This window comes from Pleurodeles waltl, chromosome 4_2, assembly GCF_031143425.1.
Source record: "Pleurodeles waltl isolate 20211129_DDA chromosome 4_2, aPleWal1.hap1.20221129, whole genome shotgun sequence".
NCBI classification, from domain to species: Eukaryota; Metazoa; Chordata; class Amphibia; order Caudata; family Salamandridae; genus Pleurodeles; species Pleurodeles waltl.
Window position 1 is genome coordinate 1,011,762,452 of NC_090443.1, and position 14,350 is coordinate 1,011,776,801.

The window sequence follows — 14,350 nt, forward strand, 5'->3', positions numbered from 1 at the left end:
ACAGAGCCAATCTTTTTAGGAGGTCGGACAGAAATGATCAAATAAAATAATGAGCTAGCAGCTGCTCATCAACTTTATGAAGTTGGTAGGAATCTATGATCCTGGATTTATGTTGAGCATTGAATAGCAAAAATGATATTCAACATGTCAAACCATACAATGCAGTTGGTTAAGTGTTAAGTCGACTCAAAAGGCATAGCACAGATAAAACAGCAAGGAGTTTAACAACTCCATATAAGAAGGTTTTGCAATTCCCTTAATGTAATATCTTATTCATCAAGCAGTGGAAACTTCAAGAGTGCATCTTCTTAAACATAACACACTGCTTGAACAGGAACTTCAAACCTGGACACTCATATTAAAAGTCTGCTGTGCCACTCACTGAACTATCCAGTGTCTATTAACTTTCATCTTCAATTCATCTTAAAACAATGTGGAAGGATACCAACCGACACTATATTTATGAATATGATTGCATATATTGACAAGCATTATGTAGCGTTTGATAGTGAACTGATATTTCAAACTTTTGAAACCTCAGCATTAAATGTCATCTATTTTAAGTCCTGAAATATGTACTATCTCATTTTCTGCTGACTTAGAATTCATGCTTCTTCAGTGACAGTATACAATTGAGAAAGGGCCGAAACTCCTACTATCTAGTAAATTATATTTTCATCAGTACACCTGACAATTTCCTCTTGCATATTGATTATACAATGTTTTCTATTCAAGCACTCTTTGTTTAAAACAGGCCTTCTTTCAAAGGCTATTTTGGTAAATGATTTTGGGTGAAGCTGAAGCTGCATTGTTTATTGCTATTTCAATTCGTTATGAAAGAAATTGAGCAATAATATTGACTCTGGTGGGATTCGAACCCACAGCCTTTGAATGCCTTTTTTAACATTTTCCTAGAAGTCCAATGCGCTATCCATTGCGCCACAGAGCCAACCTGCACCAAGAAACTTTTCAGAAATTCTGAAATAAAATAATGAGCAAGCAACTGATGATCAACTTTACAAAGTTGATAGGATACTATAATCATGGTTACATGTTGAGCATTGCATGGGGAAAAAGATATTCAACATGCCAAACTACATGATACAGTTGGATAAGTCTACTCAAAAGGCCTCTGACGGATAAAATCTTGACAATTTAAAAAACTCCATTTAAGAAGGTTTTGCAATTCTGTCAATGTAATATCTTGTTCATCATGCAATAGAAACTAAAAGAGTACTTCTTCTTAAACATAGCACCCCGCCTGCACAGGGACGTGAACCCTGGACCCTCAGATTAAAAGTCTGATGCTCTACCGACTGAGCTATCCAGGCTCTGCTTACTCTAATCTTCAAATCACATTAAAACAATTTGGAAGGATACCAACCTTACATTTACTGACAATCATTTATTATTATCATTACATATATTGATAATCAATATGTAGAGTTTTATCATGAATTGATATTTCAAGCTTTTGACATCTCAGCATTATATTTTATCTCTTTAAGTCCTGAAATTTGTACCATCTCATTTTCTGCTGATTCGGAATTCATGCTTCTTCATTGACAATACACAATTAAGAAAGGACCAAAAACTCTTACTGCCTAATACATTATATTTTACTCAGTCTACCTGTCAATTTCCTCTTATATGTAGATTATACAATATTTTCTATTCAAGTGGTGTCGGTTGAAAAAAGGGCTTCTTTCAAAGGCCATTTTGGTGAATGATTTCAGAGCAAGAAGAAGCTGCATTATTTATTGCAATTTCAATTCATTATAAAAGAAATGTAGGACAACATTGCCTCTGGTGGGATTCAAAACCACAACTTTTGAATGCCTTCTTTACATTACTCTTGAAAGCCAAAGCACTATCCATTGTGCCACAGAGCCAATCTTTTTAGGAGGTCGGACAGAAATGATCAAATAAAATAATGAGCTAGCAGCTGCTCATCAACTTTATGAAGTTGTTAGGAATCTATGATCCTGGATTTATGTTGAGCATTGAATAGCAAAAATGATATTCAACATGTCAAACCATACAATGCAGTTGGTTAAGTGTTAAGTCGACTCAAAAGGCATAGCACAGATAAAACAGCAAGGAGTTTAACAACTCCATATAAGAAGGTTTTGCAATTCCCTTAATGTAATATCTTATTCATCAAGCAGTGGAAACTTCAAGAGTGCATCTTCTTAAACATAACACACTGCCTGAACAGGAACTTCAAACCTGGACACTCATATTAAAAGTCTGCTGTGCCACTCACTGAACTATCCAGTGTCTACTAACTTTCATCTTCAATTCATCTTAAAACAATGTGGAAGGATTCCAACCGACACTATATTTATGAATATGATTGCATATATTGACAAGCATTATGTAGCGTTTGATAGTGAACTGATATTTCAAACTTTTGAAACCTCAGCATTAAATGTCATCTATTTTAAGTCCTGAAATATGTACTATCTCATTTTCTGCTGACTTAGAATTCATGCTTCTTCAGTGACAGTATACAATTGAGAAAGGGCCGAAACTCCTACTATCTAGTAAATTATATTTTCATCAGTACACCTGACAATTTCCTCTTGCATATTGATTATACAATGTTTTCTATTCAAGCACTCTTTGTTTAAAACAGGCCTTCTTTCAAAGGCTATTTTGGTAAATGATTTTGGGTGAAGCTGAAGCTGCATTGTTTATTGCTATTTCAATTCGTTATGAAAGAAATTGAGCAATAATATTGACTCTGGTGGGATTCGAACCCACAGCCTTTGAATGCCTTTTTTAACATTTTCCTAGAAGTCCAATGCGCTATCCATTGCGCCACAGAGCCAACCTGCACCAAGAAACTTTTCAGAAATTCTGAAATAAAATAATGAGCAAGCAACTGATGATCAACTTTACAAAGTTGATAGGATACTATAATCATGGTTACATGTTGAGCATTGCATGGGGAAAAAGATATTCAACATGCCAAACTACATGATACAGTTGGATAAGTCTACTCAAAAGGCCTCTGACGGATAAAATCTTGACAATTTAAAAAACTCCATTTAAGAAGGTTTTGCAATTCTGTCAATGTAATATCTTGTTCATCATGCAATAGAAACTAAAAGAGTACTTCTTCTTAAACATAGCACCCCGCCTGCACAGGGACGTGAACCCTGGACCCTCAGATTAAAAGTCTGATGCTCTACCGACTGAGCTATCCAGGCTCTGCTTACTCTTATCTTCAAATCACATTAAAACAATTTGGAAGGATACCAACCTTACATTTACTGACAATCATTTATTATTATCATTACATATATTGATAATCAATATGTAGAGTTTTATCATGAATTGATATTTCAAGCTTTTGACATCTCAGCATTATATTTTATCTCTTTAAGTCCTGAAATTTGTACCATCTCATTTTCTGCTGATTCGGAATTCATGCTTCTTCATTGACAATACACAATTAAGAAAGGACCAAAAACTCTTACTGCCTAATACATTATATTTTACTCAGTCTACCTGTCAATTTCCTCTTATATGTAGATTATACAATATTTTCTATTCAAGTGGTGTCGGTTGAAAAAAGGGCTTCTTTCAAAGGCCATTTTGGTGAATGATTTCAGAGCAAGAAGAAGCTGCATTATTTATTGCAATTTCAATTCATTATAAAAGAAATGTAGGACAACATTGCCTCTGGTGGGATTCAAAACCACAACTTTTGAATGCCTTCTTTACATTACTCTTGAAAGCCAAAGCACTATCCATTGTGCCACAGAGCCAATCTTTTTAGGAGGTCGGACAGAAATGATCAAATAAAATAATGAGCTAGCAGCTGCTCATCAACTTTATGAAGTTGGTAGGAATCTATGATCCTGGATTTATGTTGAGCATTGAATAGCAAAAATGATATTCAACATGTCAAACCATACAATGCAGTTGGTTAAGTGTTAAGTCGACTCAAAAGGCATAGCACAGATAAAACAGCAAGGAGTTTAACAACTCCATATAAGAAGGTTTTGCAATTCCCTTAATGTAATATCTTATTCATCAAGCAGTGGAAACTTCAAGAGTGCATCTTCTTAAACATAACACACTGCCTGAACAGGAACTTCAAACCTGGACACTCATATTAAAAGTCTGCTGTGCCACTCACTGAACTATCCAGTGTCTACTAACTTTCATCTTCAATTCATCTTAAAACAATGTGGAAGGATACCAACCGACACTATATTTATGAATATGATTGCATATATTGACAAGCATTATGTAGCGTTTGATAGTGAACTGATATTTCAAACTTTTGAAACCTCAGCATTAAATGTCATCTATTTTAAGTCCTGAAATATGTACTATCTCATTTTCTGCTGACTTAGAATTCATGCTTCTTCAGTGACAGTATACAATTGAGAAAGGGCCGAAACTCCTACTATCTAGTAAATTATATTTTCATCAGTACACCTGACAATTTCCTCTTGCATATTGATTATACAATGTTTTCTATTCAAGCACTCTTTGTTTAAAACAGGCCTTCTTTCAAAGGCTATTTTGGTAAATGATTTTGGGTGAAGCTGAAGCTGCATTGTTTATTGCTATTTCAATTCGTTATGAAAGAAATTGAGCAATAATATTGACTCTGGTGGGATTCGAACCCACAGCCTTTGAATGCCTTTTTTAACATTTTCCTAGAAGTCCAATGCGCTATCCATTGCGCCACAGAGCCAACCTGCACCAAAAAACTTTTCAGAAATTCTGAAATAAAATAATGAGCAAGCAACTGATGATCAACTTTACAAAGTTGATAGGATACTATAATCATGGTTACATGTTGAGCATTGCATGGGGAAAAAGATATTCAACATGCCAAACTACATGATACAGTTGGATAAGTCTACTCAAAAGGCCTCTGACGGATAAAATCTTGACAATTTAAAAAACTCCATTTAAGAAGGTTTTGCAATTCTGTCAATGTAATATCTTGTTCATCATGCAATAGAAACTAAAAGAGTACTTCTTCTTAAACATAGCACCCCGCCTGCACAGGGACGTGAACCCTGGACCCTCAGATTAAAAGTCTGATGCTCTACCGACTGAGCTATCCAGGCTCTGCTTACTCTAATCTTCAAATCACATTAAAACAATTTGGAAGGATACCAACCTTACATTTACTGACAATCATTTATTATTATCATTACATATATTGATAATCAATATGTAGAGTTTTATCATGAATTGATATTTCAAGCTTTTGACATCTCAGCATTATATTTTATCTCTTTAAGTCCTGAAATTTGTACCATCTCATTTTCTGCTGATTCGGAATTCATGCTTCTTCATTGACAATACACAATTAAGAAAGGACCAAAAACTCTTACTGCCTAATACATTATATTTTACTCAGTCTACCTGTCAATTTCCTCTTATATGTAGATTATACAATATTTTCTATTCAAGTGGTGTCGGTTGAAAAAAGGGCTTCTTTCAAAGGCCATTTTGGTGAATGATTTCAGAGCAAGAAGAAGCTGCATTATTTATTGCAATTTCAATTCATTATAAAAGAAATGTAGGACAACATTGCCTCTGGTGGGATTCAAAACCACAACTTTTGAATGCCTTCTTTACATTACTCTTGAAAGCCAAAGCACTATCCATTGTGCCACAGAGCCAATCTTTTTAGGAGGTCGGACAGAAATGATCAAATAAAATAATGAGCTAGCAGCTGCTCATCAACTTTATGAAGTTGGTAGGAATCTATGATCCTGGATTTATGTTGAGCATTGAATAGCAAAAATGATATTCAACATGTCAAACCATACAATGCAGTTGGTTAAGTGTTAAGTCGACTCAAAAGGCATAGCACAGATAAAACAGCAAGGAGTTTAACAACTCCATATAAGAAGGTTTTGCAATTCCCTTAATGTAATATCTTATTCATCAAGCAGTGGAAACTTCAAGAGTGCATCTTCTTAAACATAACACACTGCCTGAACAGGAACTTCAAACCTGGACACTCATATTAAAAGTCTGCTGTGCCACTCACTGAACTATCCAGTGTCTACTAACTTTCATCTTTAATTCATCTTAAAACAATGTGGAAGGATACCAACCGACACTATATTTATGAATATGATTGCATATATTGACAAGCATTATGTAGCGTTTGATAGTGAACTGATATTTCAAACTTTTGAAACCTCAGCATTAAATGTCATCTATTTTAAGTCCTGAAATATGTACTATCTCATTTTCTGCTGACTTAGAATTCATGCTTCTTCAGTGACAGTATACAATTGAGAAAGGGCCGAAACTCCTACTATCTAGTAAATTATATTTTCATCAGTACACCTGACAATTTCCTCTTGCATATTGATTATACAATGTTTTCTATTCAAGCACTCTTTGTTTAAAACAGGCCTTCTTTCAAAGGCTATTTTGGTAAATGATTTTGGGTGAAGCTGAAGCTGCATTGTTTATTGCTATTTCAATTCGTTATGAAAGAAATTGAGCAATAATATTGACTCTGGTGGGATTCGAACCCACAGCCTTTGAATGCCTTTTTTAACATTTTCCTAGAAGTCCAATGCGCTATCCATTGCGCCACAGAGCCAACCTGCACCAAGAAACTTTTCAGAAATTCTGAAATAAAATAATGAGCAAGCAACTGATGATCAACTTTACAAAGTTGATAGGATACTATAATCATGGTTACATGTTGAGCATTGCATGGGGAAAAAGATATTCAACATGCCAAACTACATGATACAGTTGGATAAGTCTACTCAAAAGGCCTCTGACGGATAAAATCTTGACAATTTAAAAAACTCCATTTAAGAAGGTTTTGCAATTCTGTCAATGTAATATCTTGTTCATCATGCAATAGAAACTAAAAGAGTACTTCTTCTTAAACATAGCACCCCGCCTGCACAGGGACGTGAACCCTGGACCCTCAGATTAAAAGTCTGATGCTCTACCGACTGAGCTATCCAGGCTCTGCTTACTCTTATCTTCAAATCACATTAAAACAATTTGGAAGGATACCAACCTTACATTTACTGACAATCATTTATTATTATCATTACATATATTGATAATCAATATGTAGAGTTTTATCATGAATTGATATTTCAAGCTTTTGACATCTCAGCATTATATTTTATCTCTTTAAGTCCTGAAATTTGTACCATCTCATTTTCTGCTGATTCGGAATTCATGCTTCTTCATTGACAATACACAATTAAGAAAGGACCAAAAACTCTTACTGCCTAATACATTATATTTTACTCAGTCTACCTGTCAATTTCCTCTTATATGTAGATTATACAATATTTTCTATTCAAGTGGTGTCGGTTGAAAAAAGGGCTTCTTTCAAAGGCCATTTTGGTGAATGATTTCAGAGCAAGAAGAAGCTGCATTATTTATTGCAATTTCAATTCATTATAAAAGAAATGTAGGACAACATTGCCTCTGGTGGGATTCAAAACCACAACTTTTGAATGCCTTCTTTACATTACTCTTGAAAGCCAAAGCACTATCCATTGTGCCACAGAGCCAATCTTTTTAGGAGGTCGGACAGAAATGATCAAATAAAATAATGAGCTAGCAGCTGCTCATCAACTTTATGAAGTTGTTAGGAATCTATGATCCTGGATTTATGTTGAGCATTGAATAGCAAAAATGATATTCAACATGTCAAACCATACAATGCAGTTGGTTAAGTGTTAAGTCGACTCAAAAGGCATAGCACAGATAAAACAGCAAGGAGTTTAACAACTCCATATAAGAAGGTTTTGCAATTCCCTTAATGTAATATCTTATTCATCAAGCAGTGGAAACTTCAAGAGTGCATCTTCTTAAACATAACACACTGCCTGAACAGGAACTTCAAACCTGGACACTCATATTAAAAGTCTGCTGTGCCACTCACTGAACTATCCAGTGTCTACTAACTTTCATCTTCAATTCATCTTAAAACAATGTGGAAGGATTCCAACCGACACTATATTTATGAATATGATTGCATATATTGACAAGCATTATGTAGCGTTTGATAGTGAACTGATATTTCAAACTTTTGAAACCTCAGCATTAAATGTCATCTATTTTAAGTCCTGAAATATGTACTATCTCATTTTCTGCTGACTTAGAATTCATGCTTCTTCAGTGACAGTATACAATTGAGAAAGGGCCGAAACTCCTACTATCTAGTAAATTATATTTTCATCAGTACACCTGACAATTTCCTCTTGCATATTGATTATACAATGTTTTCTATTCAAGCACTCTTTGTTTAAAACAGGCCTTCTTTCAAAGGCTATTTTGGTAAATGATTTTGGGTGAAGCTGAAGCTGCATTGTTTATTGCTATTTCAATTCGTTATGAAAGAAATTGAGCAATAATATTGACTCTGGTGGGATTCGAACCCACAGCCTTTGAATGCCTTTTTTAACATTTTCCTAGAAGTCCAATGCGCTATCCATTGCGCCACAGAGCCAACCTGCACCAAGAAACTTTTCAGAAATTCTGAAATAAAATAATGAGCAAGCAACTGATGATCAACTTTACAAAGTTGATAGGATACTATAATCATGGTTACATGTTGAGCATTGCATGGGGAAAAAGATATTCAACATGCCAAACTACATGATACAGTTGGATAAGTCTACTCAAAAGGCCTCTGACGGATAAAATCTTGACAATTTAAAAAACTCCATTTAAGAAGGTTTTGCAATTCTGTCAATGTAATATCTTGTTCATCATGCAATAGAAACTAAAAGAGTACTTCTTCTTAAACATAGCACCCCGCCTGCACAGGGACGTGAACCCTGGACCCTCAGATTAAAAGTCTGATGCTCTACCGACTGAGCTATCCAGGCTCTGCTTACTCTTATCTTCAAATCACATTAAAACAATTTGGAAGGATACCAACCTTACATTTACTGACAATCATTTATTATTATCATTACATATATTGATAATCAATATGTAGAGTTTTATCATGAATTGATATTTCAAGCTTTTGACATCTCAGCATTATATTTTATCTCTTTAAGTCCTGAAATTTGTACCATCTCATTTTCTGCTGATTCGGAATTCATGCTTCTTCATTGACAATACACAATTAAGAAAGGACCAAAAACTCTTACTGCCTAATACATTATATTTTACTCAGTCTACCTGTCAATTTCCTCTTATATGTAGATTATACAATATTTTCTATTCAAGTGGTGTCGGTTGAAAAAAGGGCTTCTTTCAAAGGCCATTTTGGTGAATGATTTCAGAGCAAGAAGAAGCTGCATTATTTATTGCAATTTCAATTCATTATAAAAGAAATGTAGGACAACATTGCCTCTGGTGGGATTCAAAACCACAACTTTTGAATGCCTTCTTTACATTACTCTTGAAAGCCAAAGCACTATCCATTGTGCCACAGAGCCAATCTTTTTAGGAGGTCGGACAGAAATGATCAAATAAAATAATGAGCTAGCAGCTGCTCATCAACTTTATGAAGTTGGTAGGAATCTATGATCCTGGATTTATGTTGAGCATTGAATAGCAAAAATGATATTCAACATGTCAAACCATACAATGCAGTTGGTTAAGTGTTAAGTCGACTCAAAAGGCATAGCACAGATAAAACAGCAAGGAGTTTAACAACTCCATATAAGAAGGTTTTGCAATTCCCTTAATGTAATATCTTATTCATCAAGCAGTGGAAACTTCAAGAGTGCATCTTCTTAAACATAACACACTGCCTGAACAGGAACTTCAAACCTGGACACTCATATTAAAAGTCTGCTGTGCCACTCACTGAACTATCCAGTGTCTACTAACTTTCATCTTCAATTCATCTTAAAACAATGTGGAAGGATACCAACCGACACTATATTTATGAATATGATTGCATATATTGACAAGCATTATGTAGCGTTTGATAGTGAACTGATATTTCAAACTTTTGAAACCTCAGCATTAAATGTCATCTATTTTAAGTCCTGAAATATGTACTATCTCATTTTCTGCTGACTTAGAATTCATGCTTCTTCAGTGACAGTATACAATTGAGAAAGGGCCGAAACTCCTACTATCTAGTAAATTATATTTTCATCAGTACACCTGACAATTTCCTCTTGCATATTGATTATACAATGTTTTCTATTCAAGCACTCTTTGTTTAAAACAGGCCTTCTTTCAAAGGCTATTTTGGTAAATGATTTTGGGTGAAGCTGAAGCTGCATTGTTTATTGCTATTTCAATTCGTTATGAAAGAAATTGAGCAATAATATTGACTCTGGTGGTATTCGAACCCACAGCCTTTGAATGCCTTTTTTAACATTTTCCTAGAAGTCCAATGCGCTATCCATTGCGCCACAGAGCCAACCTGCACCAAGAAACTTTTCAGAAATTCTGAAATAAAATAATGAGCAAGCAACTGATGATCAACTTTACAAAGTTGATAGGATACTATAATCATGGTTACATGTTGAGCATTGCATGGGGAAAAAGATATTCAACATGCCAAACTACATGATACAGTTGGATAAGTCTACTCAAAAGGCCTCTGACGGATAAAATCTTGACAATTTAAAAAACTCCATTTAAGAAGGTTTTGCAATTCTGTCAATGTAATATCTTGTTCATCATGCAATAGAAACTAAAAGAGTACTTCTTCTTAAACATAGCACCCCGCCTGCACAGGGACGTGAACCCTGGACCCTCAGATTAAAAGTCTGATGCTCTACCGACTGAGCTATCCAGGCTCTGCTTACTCTAATCTTCAAATCACATTAAAACAATTTGGAAGGATACCAACCTTACATTTACTGACAATCATTTATTATTATCATTACATATATTGATAATCAATATGTAGAGTTTTATCATGAATTGATATTTCAAGCTTTTGACATCTCAGCATTATATTTTATCTCTTTAAGTCCTGAAATTTGTACCATCTCATTTTCTGCTGATTCGGAATTCATGCTTCTTCATTGACAATACACAATTAAGAAAGGACCAAAAACTCTTACTGCCTAATACATTATATTTTACTCAGTCTACCTGTCAATTTCCTCTTATATGTAGATTATACAATATTTTCTATTCAAGTGGTGTCGGTTGAAAAAAGGGCTTCTTTCAAAGGCCATTTTGGTGAATGATTTCAGAGCAAGAAGAAGCTGCATTATTTATTGCAATTTCAATTCATTATAAAAGAAATGTAGGACAACATTGCCTCTGGTGGGATTCAAAACCACAACTTTTGAATGCCTTCTTTACATTACTCTTGAAAGCCAAAGCACTATCCATTGTGCCACAGAGCCAATCTTTTTAGGAGGTCGGACAGAAATGATCAAATAAAATAATGAGCTAGCAGCTGCTCATCAACTTTATGAAGTTGGTAGGAATCTATGATCCTGGATTTATGTTGAGCATTGAATAGCAAAAATGATATTCAACATGTCAAACCATACAATGCAGTTGGTTAAGTGTTAAGTCGACTCAAAAGGCATAGCACAGATAAAACAGCAAGGAGTTTAACAACTCCATATAAGAAGGTTTTGCAATTCCCTTAATGTAATATCTTATTCATCAAGCAGTGGAAACTTCAAGAGTGCATCTTCTTAAACATAACACACTGCCTGAACAGGAACTTCAAACCTGGACACTCATATTAAAAGTCTGCTGTGCCACTCACTGAACTATCCAGTGTCTACTAACTTTCATCTTCAATTCATCTTAAAACAATGTGGAAGGATACCAACCGACACTATATTTATGAATATGATTGCATATATTGACAAGCATTATGTAGCGTTTGATAGTGAACTGATATTTCAAACTTTTGAAACCTCAGCATTAAATGTCATCTATTTTAAGTCCTGAAATATGTACTATCTCATTTTCTGCTGACTTAGAATTCATGCTTCTTCAGTGACAGTATACAATTGAGAAAGGGCCGAAACTCCTACTATCTAGTAAATTATATTTTCATCAGTACACCTGACAATTTCCTCTTGCATATTGATTATACAATGTTTTCTATTCAAGCACTCTTTGTTTAAAACAGGCCTTCTTTCAAAGGCTATTTTGGTAAATGATTTTGGGTGAAGCTGAAGCTGCATTGTTTATTGCTATTTCAATTCGTTATGAAAGAAATTGAGCAATAATATTGACTCTGGTGGGATTCGAACCCACAGCCTTTGAATGCCTTTTTTAACATTTTCCTAGAAGTCCAATGCGCTATCCATTGCGCCACAGAGCCAACCTGCACCAAAAAACTTTTCAGAAATTCTGAAATAAAATAATGAGCAAGCAACTGATGATCAACTTTACAAAGTTGATAGGATACTATAATCATGGTTACATGTTGAGCATTGCATGGGGAAAAAGATATTCAACATGCCAAACTACATGATACAGTTGGATAAGTCTACTCAAAAGGCCTCTGACGGATAAAATCTTGACAATTTAAAAAACTCCATTTAAGAAGGTTTTGCAATTCTGTCAATGTAATATCTTGTTCATCATGCAATAGAAACTAAAAGAGTACTTCTTCTTAAACATAGCACCCCGCCTGCACAGGGACGTGAACCCTGGACCCTCAGATTAAAAGTCTGATGCTCTACCGACTGAGCTATCCAGGCTCTGCTTACTCTAATCTTCAAATCACATTAAAACAATTTGGAAGGATACCAACCTTACATTTACTGACAATCATTTATTATTATCATTACATATATTGATAATCAATATGTAGAGTTTTATCATGAATTGATATTTCAAGCTTTTGACATCTCAGCATTATATTTTATCTCTTTAAGTCCTGAAATTTGTACCATCTCATTTTCTGCTGATTCGGAATTCATGCTTCTTCATTGACAATACACAATTAAGAAAGGACCAAAAACTCTTACTGCCTAATACATTATATTTTACTCAGTCTACCTGTCAATTTCCTCTTATATGTAGATTATACAATATTTTCTATTCAAGTGGTGTCGGTTGAAAAAAGGGCTTCTTTCAAAGGCCATTTTGGTGAATGATTTCAGAGCAAGAAGAAGCTGCATTATTTATTGCAATTTCAATTCATTATAAAAGAAATGTAGGACAACATTGCCTCTGGTGGGATTCAAAACCACAACTTTTGAATGCCTTCTTTACATTACTCTTGAAAGCCAAAGCACTATCCATTGTGCCACAGAGCCAATCTTTTTAGGAGGTCGGACAGAAATGATCAAATAAAATAATGAGCTAGCAGCTGCTCATTAACTTTATGAAGTTGGTAGGAATCTATGATCCTGGATTTATGTTGAGCATTGAATAGCAAAAATGATATTCAACATGTCAAACCATACAATGCAGTTGGTTAAGTGTTAAGTCGACTCAAAAGGCATAGCACAGATAAAACAGCAAGGAGTTTAACAACTCCATATAAGAAGGTTTTGCAATTCCCTTAATGTAATATCTTATTCATCAAGCAGTGGAAACTTCAAGAGTGCATCTTCTTAAACATAACACACTGCCTGAACAGGAACTTCAAACCTGGACACTCATATTAAAAGTCTGCTGTGCCACTCACTGAACTATCCAGTGTCTACTAACTTTCATCTTCAATTCATCTTAAAACAATGTGGAAGGATACCAACCGACACTATATTTATGAATATGATTGCATATATTGACAAGCATTATGTAGCGTTTGATAGTGAACTGATATTTCAAACTTTTGAAACCTCAGCATTAAATGTCATCTATTTTAAGTCCTGAAATATGTACTATCTCATTTTCTGCTGACTTAGAATTCATGCTTCTTCAGTGACAGTATACAATTGAGAAAGGGCCGAAACTCCTACTATCTAGTAAATTATATTTTCATCAGTACACCTGACAATTTCCTCTTGCATATTGATTATACAATGTTTTCTATTCAAGCACTCTTTGTTTAAAACAGGCCTTCTTTCAAAGGCTATTTTGGTAAATGATTTTGGGTGAAGCTGAAGCTGCATTGTTTATTGCTATTTCAATTCGTTATGAAAGAAATTGAGCAATAATATTGACTCTGGTGGGATTCGAACCCACAGCCTTTGAATGCCTTTTTTAACATTTTCCTAGAAGTCCAATGCGCTATCCATTGCGCCACAGAGCCAACCTGCACCAAGAAACTTTTCAGAAATTCTGAAATAAAATAATGAGCAAGCAACTGATGATCAACTTTACAAAGTTGATAGGATACTATAATCATGGTTACATGTTGAGCATTGCATGGGGAAAAAGATATTCAACATGCCAAACTACATGATACAGTTGGATAAGTCTACTCAAAAGGCCTCTGACGGATAAAATCTTGACAATTTAAAAA

At 34.6% G+C, this 14,350-nt stretch overlaps 15 non-coding genes across 15 annotated transcripts; all 15 read right to left on the reverse strand.

The window, feature by feature from the left end:
* Positions 1-857: 857 nt before the first annotated feature.
* TRNAR-UCU (transfer RNA arginine (anticodon UCU)) lies at positions 858-949 on the reverse strand. Its single transcript is given in 2 exon segments — positions 858-893; positions 913-949. It is a non-coding gene; the product is annotated as a tRNA-Arg (tRNA).
* Positions 950-1,258: 309 nt separating this feature from the next.
* On the reverse strand, positions 1,259-1,331 carry TRNAK-UUU (transfer RNA lysine (anticodon UUU)). The gene has a single exon. It is a non-coding gene; the product is annotated as a tRNA-Lys (tRNA).
* A 1,410-nt stretch (positions 1,332-2,741) lies between these two features.
* TRNAR-UCU (transfer RNA arginine (anticodon UCU)) lies at positions 2,742-2,833 on the reverse strand. The gene is given in 2 exon segments: positions 2,742-2,777; positions 2,797-2,833. It is a non-coding gene; the product is annotated as a tRNA-Arg (tRNA).
* Positions 2,834-3,142: 309 nt separating this feature from the next.
* Positions 3,143-3,215, reverse strand: TRNAK-UUU (transfer RNA lysine (anticodon UUU)). Its single transcript has one exon. It is a non-coding gene; the product is annotated as a tRNA-Lys (tRNA).
* Positions 3,216-4,625: 1,410 nt separating this feature from the next.
* Positions 4,626-4,717, reverse strand: TRNAR-UCU (transfer RNA arginine (anticodon UCU)). The gene is given in 2 exon segments: positions 4,626-4,661; positions 4,681-4,717. It is a non-coding gene; the product is annotated as a tRNA-Arg (tRNA).
* A 309-nt stretch (positions 4,718-5,026) lies between these two features.
* TRNAK-UUU (transfer RNA lysine (anticodon UUU)) lies at positions 5,027-5,099 on the reverse strand. The gene has a single exon. It is a non-coding gene; the product is annotated as a tRNA-Lys (tRNA).
* A 1,410-nt stretch (positions 5,100-6,509) lies between these two features.
* TRNAR-UCU (transfer RNA arginine (anticodon UCU)) lies at positions 6,510-6,601 on the reverse strand. The gene is given in 2 exon segments: positions 6,510-6,545; positions 6,565-6,601. It is a non-coding gene; the product is annotated as a tRNA-Arg (tRNA).
* A 309-nt stretch (positions 6,602-6,910) lies between these two features.
* TRNAK-UUU (transfer RNA lysine (anticodon UUU)) lies at positions 6,911-6,983 on the reverse strand. The gene has a single exon. It is a non-coding gene; the product is annotated as a tRNA-Lys (tRNA).
* A 1,410-nt stretch (positions 6,984-8,393) lies between these two features.
* On the reverse strand, positions 8,394-8,485 carry TRNAR-UCU (transfer RNA arginine (anticodon UCU)). The gene is given in 2 exon segments: positions 8,394-8,429; positions 8,449-8,485. It is a non-coding gene; the product is annotated as a tRNA-Arg (tRNA).
* Positions 8,486-8,794: 309 nt separating this feature from the next.
* Positions 8,795-8,867, reverse strand: TRNAK-UUU (transfer RNA lysine (anticodon UUU)). Its single transcript has one exon. It is a non-coding gene; the product is annotated as a tRNA-Lys (tRNA).
* Positions 8,868-10,277: 1,410 nt separating this feature from the next.
* Positions 10,278-10,369, reverse strand: TRNAR-UCU (transfer RNA arginine (anticodon UCU)). Its single transcript is given in 2 exon segments — positions 10,278-10,313; positions 10,333-10,369. It is a non-coding gene; the product is annotated as a tRNA-Arg (tRNA).
* A 309-nt stretch (positions 10,370-10,678) lies between these two features.
* On the reverse strand, positions 10,679-10,751 carry TRNAK-UUU (transfer RNA lysine (anticodon UUU)). Its single transcript has one exon. It is a non-coding gene; the product is annotated as a tRNA-Lys (tRNA).
* A 1,410-nt stretch (positions 10,752-12,161) lies between these two features.
* On the reverse strand, positions 12,162-12,253 carry TRNAR-UCU (transfer RNA arginine (anticodon UCU)). Its single transcript is given in 2 exon segments — positions 12,162-12,197; positions 12,217-12,253. It is a non-coding gene; the product is annotated as a tRNA-Arg (tRNA).
* A 309-nt stretch (positions 12,254-12,562) lies between these two features.
* TRNAK-UUU (transfer RNA lysine (anticodon UUU)) lies at positions 12,563-12,635 on the reverse strand. The gene has a single exon. It is a non-coding gene; the product is annotated as a tRNA-Lys (tRNA).
* A 1,410-nt stretch (positions 12,636-14,045) lies between these two features.
* Positions 14,046-14,137, reverse strand: TRNAR-UCU (transfer RNA arginine (anticodon UCU)). The gene is given in 2 exon segments: positions 14,046-14,081; positions 14,101-14,137. It is a non-coding gene; the product is annotated as a tRNA-Arg (tRNA).
* Between the last annotated feature and the right edge of the window lie 213 nt (positions 14,138-14,350).